We start from the raw sequence: 14,132 nt of genomic DNA, 5'->3' as shown, positions 1-14,132 counted from the left end.
AGATGCGATCTAGGCAGCATGATGCTTACCGGTAGAAACCCTCGAGACGAAGGAGTTGGCGATGCGCCGAGATTGATTTGTGGTTGAACGTTGGTTGTTGTTTATTTCATAAACCCTAGATACATATTTATAGTCCAGGGGACTTTCTAATTTAGGCGTGCACCTAACCGTGCACGGGTCAAACTCTATCTTCTAATCTAAGATGCGATCTACTATATTACAGATACAAGGGCAAACTAGCCCAAACTTCGCATATAAGGCCGATTCATGTATTTCTTCCGTATATAATCTTTAAGCCCATCTTGATCGCGGCCCACCTCTGACTTGGTCAAATTCTGGTGATAACACATGCCCCCCTGGTTTTGGAATTGATAATTCCAAAATCACTCTGTTTTTCTTCGTCGGGTCATGTCATGGCAGAGCAGAACCGTCGCAGCATTCTTCATCATGATGCCCTGCCTTCTCAATTATTCCGCGTGATCTGACCGTTGTCTTTGGGCACCGCCTCCTCGGAAACTGCTGTGGCATTGAATTTCTACTATAGCCCCGCCCTTTATTTAACCGCTCTAAGCAGTTTGCCACTTCATCACCTTGCTCTGTTCTGGCCATCGGCACCCAAAAAACCCCCAATCTCCCATAGCCATGTCTTCCTCTTCTTCCTCTTCCACCTCGTCGGTCTTCTCTGACTCCTCCTCATCTCGCGAGCCGATGCCGGAGTGGGGCTCATTGGCGGCGCACGACATTCTCACCCCAACGACGTGGGACAAGGAGGAACACGATTCCTCCATCTGGTCTGAGGATGACAAATCCCTGACCGACGGAGAGGGCGACCTTCAATTCCTCGTCGAAGGGGAAGAGGAGGCGGAGAGCGAGGACGACTGCTTCTCCTGGGACGATTTCACCTCCTCCGAGGAAGAGGCGGAGGAGGAGGACGACGACTCCCTCGAAGGTTACCCACCAGCGAAGCGCCTCCGCACCTGGTGGGACGACGACAGCAATGACGACGACGAGGAAGATGAAGCTCCCGTAGAAGGCTACGGAAGCTCTGATGAGGAGCCACTCAGCAGCTGCGCCGGAGGCAGCGACGACGAGGGCAGCAACAGCCCCTAGATTAGGGATCAGTAGTAGTAGTTGGCTTTTGCCCTCTTCTTCCCTGAGCAATCGGCTCTTTCTTTGTAAGAAACCCCTCTATTAATGAAGAAAATATCCCTCAATTAATTTCGCTTCCTTGTCAACTTTGCCGATCGTCGAATGGAATTGCCGTACAGAGAGCCGATAGCAAAACATCGGCTCGCATTGCGATCTGAGGCCAAGCTGTTGCCTAAACACGCAGTCCAACAGGCCTTAATAGGCCTAATTCTCGTCCAAACCATCAGATTGAACTCCTCAGCAACCCACTAGGAGATTCGTCTCACACACCATGATTTCTGGTCTGAACCGATTCCGTTAACTTGCTAATTTGAGCTTATTCCTCTAAAGTCGATATCAGCGTATCGGCTTTGTTATTCTGAAGTCGATGCCCGTGCATCGGCTGTATTTGCATACTGTTATCTCCGTATATTTTCTCAAGTCGATGTCTGCGCATCGGCTGTGATTTTTTTTTTTTACTGGCCGATTAAAATCGGCCCCCATATCTTACTGCCCATCATCCCACATGCTTGGGAAATACTTCTTGAGGTGTTGACCATTGACAGCTACTGGGAACTTCTCGCCGTCCAACTCTTCCAACATGTATGCATTACCCTTCAAGGTCTGGACCACTTTGTACGGACCGTGCCAATTAGGAGACCATTTGCCATATGCCTTGTCCCTGGTTCCTAACGGCAACACAGCTTCCCATACTAGATCACCAACTTGAAACTCCTTTGGTCTAACCTTCTTATTGTAGGCACGAGCCACCCTGGCTTTGTTCTCCTTAATCTTCTCCAACGACCAAAGCCTAAGTTCTGTTGCGTCCTCAATAGTGTCACTCATCAAGGCTGCATATTCTTCAGTTGTCAGATCATTCTGAAACGTGACACGTCTTGATCCAGCCGTAATTTCCCAAGGTAATACGGCTTCCTGTCCATAGACAAGCTGGTACGGCGAAGTCTTTATAGCTCCATGGCACGACATGCGGTAGGCCCATAACGCTTCTGATAACTTCTCATGCCAATCCCTAGGGTTCTCGTCAATTTTCCTCTTGATCAGCTTGATTAGGCTCTGATTGGACGCTTCAGCTTGCCCATTAGCTTGAGCATAGTACGGAGATGATCGGATCAGTTTAATCCCCATGTCATCGCAGAACTTCCTGAATTCTTTAGAAACAAAGACCGAACCTCCATCGGTCGTGATAGTTTGGGGAATCCCGAACCTATGAATGACGTGTTCTTTCACAAACTTGATCACATCTTCTGATTTCACCTTCTTCATAGGGACGGCTTCCACCCACTTGGTGAAGTAATCTGTGATAACCAAAATCCATTCATGTTTTTTGCTCGACGCCGGATGGATTTTGCCGATCATATCCATGCCCCACCCCCGAAACGGCCAAGGCTTGATGATAGGGTTCATCGCTGATGCCGGTACCATCTGAATCTTCCCGAACATCTGGCACGCTTGGCACCCCTTGTAATAATTGAAGCAATCTTCAAGCATGGTGGGCCAATAAAACCCTGATCGCCTGATTAGCCACTTCATCTTATGAGCCGACTGATGAGTTCCACAGGCGCCTTCATGCACGTCATGTAAGAGCCGATTAGACTCGCTTGGTCCCGTGCACTTGAGTAGTAACCCTTCCAACGTCCCGTAGAACATATCGTCTCCTATGAGGACATACTTCATGGCTTTGTATCTTATCCGTTTAGGTGCCCCCGAGCCGAATCTTTTAAATAATTGAAGATTTCGGCTCTCCAATCATCCTCGTTCCAGAATTGTACTGAACTTCCGACCCGTCGATATATCTATATAGCCTGACGCCATTTGTGCGAGATTGTTGGCCTCGGTATTTTGGGATCTTGGGACCCAATTAAAGTTGATGTACCGAAACTGTGTCATCAACTCACGGCATTCCATCCAATATGGGAAAAGCGATTCACTTTCGCACTTATATTCATCCGTGAGCTGGTTAATCACCAACTTGGAGTCTCCAAAAAGCTCATCGCTTCTCGCCCTGCTTCCGTAGCAACTCCATTCCCTTACGTATTGCCTCATATTCTCGCTACGTTGTTGGTGCAAGGGGTAGATAATCTGATGGAGAAGGAGTATTCTGCCCCCGAGGCGACACGAGCGTAATGCCGATGCCACAACCATCGTCGCAAGCCGATCCATCGAAGAACATAGCCCATGCACGTATAGATAGTGCTGCTATATTGGTACCGATCCGTTCAGCGATAAGATCGGCCAACGCTTGTCCCTTGATCGCTTTCGCAGTCGATACCGGAGATCGAACTCGACAACGCAAACATCCACTTACCAAGTCGGCCTTTCAAAACAGGGCCGACAACATGTGCTTGACAACATCGGACTTGCATATGACGATGATCTCTCGTCAAAAGGATGTGATGAAGCTTGGTGCAGTAAAAACAGCAGAGGCAAAGTTTCTCGACCTCAGGATATCTTGTCTCCGCGTCCAAAGATCCTTCTCGCCGAGGTAGAAAACGACCTTTTCAACGCCCTCGTAGAGTTGCACCACTACCGAAGCGATGTATGTGTCAGCCCATCGACAAGTAGATGTAGAACGGCCTGTCTTGTCAGGCGGAACTAGCACAAAGCGGCGTCGTCAGATACCGCTTAATCTCATCAAACGCCCGTTGTCGTTTCGCCGCCCCGCTGAAACTCGTCATCAGATTTAGTTTTCACCAGCGCCATGAACGGCTCGATTCGCCCTGACAGATTAGAGATGAATCGTCGGACAAAATTGATCTTGCCGATGAGACGTTGGAGCTCCTTCTTCGTGGTTGGCGGCTGCATGGTACGCACCGCCTCCTGACTTTTCAGGCCGATCTCAATTCCCCGTTCATGAACCAGAAAACCTAGGAATTGACCAGCCGTCACGCCAAAGGCACACTTCTTCGGATTCATTCTCAGTCCGAATTTCCGAGTTCGGTCTAGGACGCGCCGTAAATCATCCAAATGTCCCTCCATGGAGACAGATTTGACTACCACGTCGTCGATATAGATCTCCACCAACTTACCGATCAGATCATGAAATATATAATTCATGGCTCGTTGGTACGTTGCACCAGCATTCTTCAACCCAAAGGTCATGACCACATATTCAAACAAGCCTACTGCCCCTGGTACTCTGAATGCGGTCTTGTGTATATCTTCCGGAGCCATGAAGATCTGGTTATAGCCGGCGTTGCCATCCATGAAGCTCAACACCTTGTGGCCAGCAGCGGCATTTATCAACGTTTCTGCCACAGGCATCGGATACTCGTCCTTTGGAGTAGCTCTATTGAGATCTCGGAAATCGATGGCCACACGCCATCGGCCGTCCTTCTTCTCTACAGGAACGATACTGGAGATCCACTCAGCATACCTGCATGGCCTGATGAACCCGGCGGCCAACATTTTCTCGATCTCTTTCTTGACCTCTTCCAGAATTTCGGCCCTCATCTGACGTGCTCGTTGTTGGAACGGCCGAAATCCTTTCTTAAGGGGGAGCCGATGTTTAATGATGCTCCTGTCCAACCCAGGCATCTCCGTGTAATCCCATGCAAAGCAATCTGGGTATTCTTTTAACAGAGCTATCATCTTTCCCCTGAGCTGTGGATCTAACTTCTTGCTGATAAAAGTCGGTCGCGGCTTATCCCCAGGACCAATGTCGACTTCCTCTAGCTCATCAGCCGATGTAAACCCATACCCTAGCTTTCCGTCACCTGTGAGGTCGACGCCACATACTGGGAGAGCAGGCGGTACGGATAATACGGGCCGATCGCTAGAATCGGCTTTCATCTTGATCATCATCAGGATCTTTTGGCAGTGTCGGGGCCGATCGCGTGGAGCAGCTTCTTCCTTATCTTCGCTATGAGAGCAGCTGCCCTCGTCTCTACCCTCATCAGGGCGGTGCCCCAGTTCTACCATGTTGATGTTGAACGAGTATCTTGGCTGGCACCTCCCAGGGTGAGTGTCCTCAACCCCGTCAACGGCGCATGACGGTGAATTAGGCACTTCTGGTGCCGCCAATGCGAATGACGACGGTGGACGGGACTGAAGTGGCACTTCTCCTTGGTAGGTCCCGAGAGCTGGTCCTAATAGAGAGTGCTGATGCTTCATGACCTCCTGGATCATCCGAAAGGCGACATGCTCCAAAGTATTCACCAGGCTCTCAGAATGGCGACGCAGCGAGTGAGTCACCATGCAGCTAATCTCCTGGCGCAGGGACCTGGTACGTTCTTTTGACGGGACGGATAGGTCCACTCCATCGAGCGCGCCTTCCGGTGAGAACCCCTTCCACCTGATGCCATGTGAACGGGTTCTGTGAAACGAGCCGATGAGGTCGGCTTCGAGGATTGCTTTGACCTCATCATACTTCTTCTTGAGCTCGTCGGTCAGATCCTCGTACGTGACTGGAGTGCCGTCCGCCATCTCAGATGTAGATGGCGATGTGGTTGATGTCGAAGCTCGTCCCACCGGGCGTGCCAGAATGTGTTGCGGTCAAAACCCACCGGCGGGCAGCGACGGGCCACACACTAGAGCCGGGAACAACTTAGGGCTGCGGCTGGCCCCGGTCCCTCCGAGTGACGGCCCGCAAAGCCTCTCGGTACACACGTCCGATGCTGATGCAAGGGCGTGCCACCTGACCTATACCTGGTCAGGAAGGTGATGGAGATGCCTCGCTTAGTTTCCTGCATGGCATACACGTAAACATTAAATACGAGCCTCGATCGGCTCTCAGGTTATCCTGTGAATCGGCTCAAGGAGCCGATCCACCCATGATTCGTACGAGGTGCACGAATATATGGTGGTCCTGCTTGATCAAGATAAAGCTAAAACGATCTACGACGATTTAGGGTTTTCACCGCATAATCGGATCATCCTACTCACGATTGGGCCTCGCGGCCACGCACGGTGATCGTAAGCCGATCCTAGACAAGGCCTAAAAACCAACACGAGGTTGATCCCCGGAACATCCTGTCTAGGACTAGCAAACGACACCCTACGTGCCGCTGGATCCTCCAACCCTTTGTAAGGCCTAACTATTGCAGATATTAAACTAATCCTTGAAGAACAAGGAGCAACCGTAACGGATCGGATCTACTGAATAATGATCAAGCGGGGTGCCGCTCCCACACCTAAGATAGGTGTGAGGGCGGCTAGATATGCAAGGGTTGCACTACGATAGCATATGATACGAAGAACAATGCTAACCCTAACATATCTAAGATAACTACGTTGCTCGCCATCAAAAAGGCTTCAGTACGAGCAACGCATGAACAACGAGCATAAGCTTGTGCTGCCTAGATCGCAAGCATGATGCTTACCGGTAGAAACCCTCGAGACGAAGGAGTTGGCGATGCGCCGAGATTGATTTGTGGTTGAACGTTGGTTGTTGTTTATTTCATAAACCCTAGATACATATTTATAGTCCAGGGGACTTTCTAATTTAGGCGTGCACCTAACCGTGCACGGGTCAAACTCTATCTTCTAATCTAAGATGCGATCTACTATATTACAGATACAAGGGCAAACTAGCCCAAACTTCGCATATAAGACCGATTCATGTATTTCTTCCGTATATAATCTTTAAGCCCATCTTGATCGCGGCCCACCTCTGACTTGGTCAAATTCTGGTGATAACAGGGGCGCACCGGGTTCATGTGGACTACGGCGGCAATGTGAACTTACCTCAAACCTCAGGTGTCTGTGTTTTGGTCCAGCATGGTGCACTAGTATCTCTGAAAGTGTCCTTGATACCGAGAATAAGTGCTCCCGAGTGTTGAAAATCATATTTTTTAGATTTTTAAAAAATGAAATTGAATATGTACATATAAACATGTTGAATGTGCAATGCAATAAAAAAGGAAATTTGTCTTTTTGTCTTTTTAGAAAAATATGTTATATTTTTTAGCTATAAAAAAGAAAATTTGTCTTTTTATAGTAAAAATACAATGCAATTTCTACAAAAACCTTGCACGAGTAGTCGAGACATGGGCATGTATTCATGGAATAAATATGATAATTTTTTGGAACATAGAAATACAATTTTTAAATATTTTAAAAACTAGGAGCAATGGTGCTCATGTGCACCAAATTTGCTTCACCTTGGTACCTCGCTTGCATTTCGGTGATTGATGAGTTGCGTTAGACCATCTCCACTTTTGAACCTCTATATAATACTAGCTGGTAGCACAACGTGCCCTCTACGTAGTATGGTTAACGGTCACACATGTTGGCGCGCGAGTAGAAGAGTAACGTAGATGGTAAGGAAAATGAGAGAGAGAGAGAGAGGAGAGAGAGGAGGGAGCGGGTAGGTGGGAATTAGACACTAACATGTAGACCTGCTTGTCCTGATCCGACGTGGATAGTGTGGAGTTGGTAGTGACATCAACAATAGCCTCCCTTGGCATATGGGTTCGTTGGGGATCGTCGAATATTTTATTGGGCTCGCGATGACATGTATTTCTTATGGAGGGCACCGATGTGAGCATTAGAGAGACATATTTATTTACTGCAGTATTTGTAAGTAAAAAGATGCTACTTATCTTAAAAAATCAGACAATGAACCGGTGAACTAGTGATCCGACCGGTAAAAACCTGACCCTAACATTTGTGGGTGGGCTCTGCTTCATTTGTGGCAAAATTTTGGTCCATTAAGACCATAACACAAGCGTGCCACTTTTGCAATTGCACGACGTGCAGGAGATATTGGACGTCCTCGGCTTCGACACCTTGGAGGAAAGTGTACCTGAACCATCTGAAACTATGTAGATTCTGGCAATATTGCAGGCAGCTGTCATTGGGACTGAATCCCCAAGTACATTCCGTCTTGTTGGACATATTTAGAAGAAGTAGGTGCTTATGTTGGTAGATTCTGGACGATCACATTGTTTTCTTAATGAACACATTGCAGCTGAATTAAAGGGAACTACGAGACCTATAAGTCCTGTGCAAGTGAAGAACGCTGATGCTGGAATTCTGACACGTGAGATGTAAATTGTAGGGTGTCAATGGTGGTGCTAGCGAACTTACATTCAGATCCAACCTCAAGGCTCCACGCCTCCACCCCTACGTGGTTATGACTAGTTGGGCAAGAGAATTGCCTTCTAGAACGAAGGAAACTGGTATTGCTCACTGAAGATCAAGCTTCCATTGGCAGTTGCAAAGAGGTAGACCCCTGGGTGATGATAAATATGCTACAAAAAGCAGATGTGACAAAGATTGTTGAGATTCATGTACTGGAAGAAGAGAAAGAAATCACCGCCCTATTGCTAGCAGAAATTGAGCAGGTGCCGTATGATTTCGAAGTGGTACGTTTTCAATGAACTAGATGAGCTGCCACCAGCTCGGTAGTTTGATCGTTCAATTCCACTGGTGCTTGTAGCTAAGCCGTTCAATGTGCGGCCATACGGCTACAATCCAACTCAGAAGGACGAAATCGAACTAAGATGTTGAAATAGGGAATCATAAGGCCCAGCTATAGTCCCTTTGCCTCACAGGTACTGCTCGTTATGAAAACGGACCTAACCTGGCGGTTTTGTACCGACGATAGACATATCAACTTCATCACCGTAAAGAACAAGTTATCCTCTACCAATTATAGACGAACTGATTGATGAGTTGGCACAGGCATGTTGGTTTGTAAGTTTGGGCCTGAGAGTCGGGTACCATCAGGCACGAATGCAACCTGAAGATGAAGCAAAGACAGCGTTCTAAACATACAACAAACAATACGGGTTTAGAGTGATGTCGTTTGGAGTGCACTTTTCAAAACACTATGGACACGGTGTTTGGCTCCTCTGCTGTGAAAGGGAGTACTTGTGTTCATAGATGACATTTTGGTTTATAGTAAAACCTTCGAGGAGCATTCCATCTATCTAAAACAGGTTCTGCAATTATTAGATCAACATCAGCTCAGTGTAAAGAACAGCAAATGGATATGTAAATATGTAATCAGTGTGCAAGGGATGGCCACATATCCAAAGAACATTGATGCTATTCAGAAATGACCCGCACCAAGCACCGTGAAGAAGGTCCGGGGATTTCTAGAGTTAGCTGGGTACTACCGAAAATTCGTGAAAGATTTTGTCCAAATCAGTCGCCCGTTAGTTGAACAACCATGGAAGGACGTGCCGTTTCAGTGGACTGAACAAACTGAACGTTTTGCACACTACAACAGGCACTGGTTAGTGGTGACAGCCCTATTGTTGGCATGCGTTGGGGCCCAAGAACCAGGGACTGTCCTCCTACGAAAAACAAAATCTTGCCCGACTTCCAGGTGCAAGAATTTATCATCCAATCTGATCACAGGAGCTTGGCTAGTTTGGACGAGCAAGGGTTAGTTTTTTTTTTTTTTTTTGCGAATAGAGCAAGGGTTAGTTACACATGCCGTGGCAACGAAAGTCCTAACCAAGCTGCTTGGGCTTCGGTACAAGATCATATACAAGCTTCGCAAGGAAAATGGCGCTGCTGATGCGCCTACTCGCAGTCAGGGAACGCCGGAGCTAGCAGTGGTTACTGCTAGTGTGCCCATCTGGCTGACGCAGGTGCCGCAGAGTAATAACGGTGATCAATAAATTCAAGAGTTACTGCATAAAATTGTGGTGGACGATGTTTCACTGCAGGAATACAGTTTGCACGATGGCTTAATTCACGGAGAGGGACGCATATCGGTGGGATCGAATCCATACTTGCGTCCACCCATATTCTTCAGTCAGTCCATGATAGCCTTGTGGGAGGTCACTAGGGTGTCAAGGCACTTAGCAGCGACTTCATCACAATTTTGTTTGGACGGCATGAAGCGCTCGGTAGAACAGTATGTTAACCAGTGCACGATCTGTAAGCAAGGCCAAGAATGAGAAGGTCTGATACCCAGGTTTGTTGCAACCATAGGCCACACTTTATAGCGCATGCACTAGTGGAGAAGAGGCCTTTGGTCCCAAGCAAATGTCCCAGTGCTGAACCAAACCGGGTCCAATGGGGGCATTGGTCCCGGTTCGTTTCTGCCCAGGACGACCCCACCCGCTGGCGCCTGTCCTGTAGTGGCCTTTGGACCCGGTTTGTAATACAAACCGGGACTAAAGGGTCCACCGCAGGGCGCGGCAGGCCGTGTCGATCGTGGGGAACCCTTTAGTCCCGGTTTGTAATACAAACCGGGTCCAAAGGCCCCGCGCCTCGCTATATAACCTTGCCCCTGCCCAAGTGTGAGCCACACTTGGCCATTTTTTCACTATCTTCACAAGAGGGTGTATTGCTTTCCTCTCTTCTTCACATGCACAAGAGGTGTTCGATGAAATGCTTAAGAGGATTTGCCACTTGAGTTTACACAAATCAAGCCACACTTAACTTGCTTTTTTCTTCTTCATCGAGGTTAACAACTTTATCCTTTTCATCTGCAATTGATAAAATGCATGTGTATATATACATCGTGATGTTCTGTAATGGTTTTGATCAGCTTAATTATATCATGCAAATGAATCGGCAATGGATGTACATTGACCGACGGTTTGACGAGTTCACTGCGGGCCTGGATAATTTTATGGCCGTGGCGGAGGCAAACAAACATGGTGGCTTCATGTATTGTCCATGTGTGGACTGCAAGAATACCGTAAATTACGCTCACTCGAGTCTCATTCACAGCCACCTTCTGCGATCCGGTTTCATGCCCAATTACTATTGTTGGACCAAGCACGGAGAAAGAGGGGTTATGATGGAAGACAATGACGAAGAGGAAGAGGATGATGACGGTTATCCCAATTTCCCCGAATACGATGATACCGCAGAAGGCAATGAAGACAATGAAGTAGAAGATCAAGAGGCACCAGATGAGCCTGCTGATGATGATCTTGGCCGGGCCATTGCTGATGCAAGGAGAGAATGTGAAACTGAAAAGGAAAGGTTGGCCTTCGACAAGATGATAGAAGACCACAACAAATTGTTATACCCAACTTGCGAAGATGACCATAAAAAGCTAGGCAAAGACACTCGGAATTGTTGCAATGGAAGGCGTAGAACGGTGTCACCGACTCAGGATTTGGAAAGTTGCCGACAATAATTAAGAGGAAGCTTCCAAGGGGTAACGAATTGCCCGCCAAAGACGTACGAAGCGAAGAAGATTGTCTCGCCCTCTAGGATTAGATGTGCAAAAGATACATGCATGCATTAATGACCGCATCCTCTACCGCGACGAGTACGAGAATTTGGATGCATGTCCGGTGTGCACCGCATTGCGGTATAAGATCGTACGAGATGACCCTGGTGATGTTGAGGGCGAGCGCCCCAGAAGAGGGTTCCCGCCAAGGTTATGTGGTATGCTCCTATAATACCACGGCTGAAACGCTTGTTCGTAAATAAAGAGCATGCTAGGTTGTTGCGATGGCACAAAGAAGACCGTAAGAAAGACGTGATGTTGAGGCACCTCGCTGATCGCTCCCAATGGAGAAAAATCGATAGAGAGTTCCCAAACTTTGCACAGATGCAAGGAACTTACGGTTTGGTCTAAGTACAGATGGCATGAATCCTTTTGGAGAGCAGAGTCGCAGCCATAGCACCTGGCCCGTGACTCTTTGTATATATAACCTTCCTCCTTGGTTGTGCATGAAGCGGAAGTTCATTATGATGCCGATTAGCTTATACAAGGCCCGAAGCAACCCGGGAACGACATTGATGTGTACCTGAAGCCATTAGTCCAAGAACTTCTACAGCTGTGGTCCCTAGCAGGTGTACGTGTGTGGGACGAGCACAAGCAGGAGGAATTTGACCTAAGAGCGATGCTTTTCGTAACCATCAATGACTGGCCTGCTCTTGGTAACATTTCAGGACAGTCAAACAAGGGATACAATGCATGCACACACTGTTTACAAGAGCTCGAAGGTGATTATTTGGAAAAAGGTCGAGGAAGGTCGTGTACCTGGGCATCGTCGATTTCTTAGGATTACCCATCCCGTAAGAAAGAAAGGCAAGCATTACAACGGTGAGGCTGATCACCGGAGGAAGCCTCCCCATCGTGATGGTGTTGATATATTTGGTATGGTCAAGGATCTAGATGTAATATTTGGAAAGGGTCCTGGCGGACGCTCTGTTCCGAATGACGATGCCGGACACGCGCCCATGTGGAAGAAGAAATCTATATTTTGGGATCTACCCTATTGGGAAGTCTTAGAGGTCCGCTCTTCAATCGATGTGATGCACGTGACGAAGAATCTTTGCGTGAACCTGCTAGGCTTTCGGGTGTGTACGGGAGACAAAAGATACACCGAAGCACGGGAGGACCAAAGCAACGTTGGAAAGACCCCAAAAAGCTGCATGAGAGAGTTAAAGGACGTCATTTATCCAGCTACGCTCTTACAAAAGCAGAGAAGGAAATATTTTTTGAATGTCTTAGCAGTATCAAGGTCCCGTCTGGCTTCTCCTCCAATATAAAGGGAATAATAAATATGGAGAAGAAAACATTCCAGAACCTGAAGTCTCATGACTGTCACGTGATAATGACACAGTTGCTTCCGATTGCATTGAGGGGGCTTCTACCGGAAAATGTTCGACTGCCCATTGTGAAGCTATGTGCATTCCTCAATGCAATTTCTCATTAGGTAATAAATCCAGAAATTCTACCGAGGTTGCAGAATGATGTGGTCCAATGTCTCGTTAGTTTTGAGCTGGTGTTCCCACCATCCTTCTTCAATATTATGACACATCTCCTCGTTCACCTGGCCGATGAGATTTCCATTCTCGGTCCTGTGTTTCTACACAATATGTTCCCATTCGAGAGGTTCATGGGAGTCTTGAAGAAATATGTTCATACCCGTGCTAGGCCAGAAGGACGCATCTCCATGGGCTATGGAAGAGAGGTGGTCATTGAATTCTCGTGTTGACTTTATTCCTGACCTTAAGCCGATTGGTGTTCCTGAATCGCGGCATGAAGGGAGACTAAGTGGAAAAGGCACGCTAGGAAGGAAATCAATGATATGTAGGGACGGGTTTTCTTTGACTCAAGCACACTACACGCTTCTACAAAGTTCCACCTTGGTGGCTCCGTATATCGGTGACCACAAGAACTTTCTACGCTCCTTAACCCGGGCAGTCGAACGATTGGATTAGACGTGAACACATGTTGACTTTCGGTGGTTGGTTGCAAAAACATCTCCTGAATAACAAACATATTGAAGATCAGTTGTACTTGCTGGCCCGTACACCATCTTCGATCGTAGTGACTTTCCAAGGGTACGATATAAATGGTAATACATTTTACACGATCGCCCAAGATAAAAAGAGCACCAACCAAACCAGTGGTGTTCGGTTTGATGCAATAATGAATGAAGTCCCAAATGACACATATTATGGTTACATAGAGGATATATGGGAACTTGACTATGGACCTTCTTTTAAGGTCCCTTTGTTTAGGTGCAAATGGGTCAACAAAACAGAGGCGGGGTTCGGGTAGACAAGTTGTATGGAATGACAACAAAGTGGATCTCAACAATCTTGGGTATAGAGACGAACCATTCGTCCTAGCCAAGGATGTGGCCCAGGTTTTCTATGTGAAGGATATGTCTACCAAACCAAGAAAAAGGAAACATAAGGAAACAAATACATCAAACGATGAGCCAAAGCGCCACATAGTTCTTTACGGAAAAAGAAACATCGTGGGAGTGGAGGACAAGACAGACATGTCGAAGATTATAATCAGTTTGATGAAATTCCACCCTTCGTAGTGAACATTGATCCAAGCATCAAGTTAAATGATGAAGATGCTCCATGGTTACAGCCGAAGAAGATTAATTAAATGATGAAGATCCTCCATCATCAAGTTAATTGAAGAATGTTCATGGCACAAATGAGTATCTCAACATGGCAATCAATTTCCCATTTATTTTTGTGTAATCATGTAATCGTATGTAAGATATTAAAAGTGGAGATGCGCCACGGAGATTTCCCAACCCTTTCCCCAACACTGTTAGATGAGATGTAGTCGTTCGTGGGCTTGCAGGGAA

Source organism: Lolium perenne, chromosome 5 (genome assembly GCF_019359855.2).
Source record: "Lolium perenne isolate Kyuss_39 chromosome 5, Kyuss_2.0, whole genome shotgun sequence".
Taxonomy (NCBI): Eukaryota; Viridiplantae; Streptophyta; class Magnoliopsida; order Poales; family Poaceae; genus Lolium; species Lolium perenne.
This window is presented reverse-complemented; position numbering follows the sequence as displayed.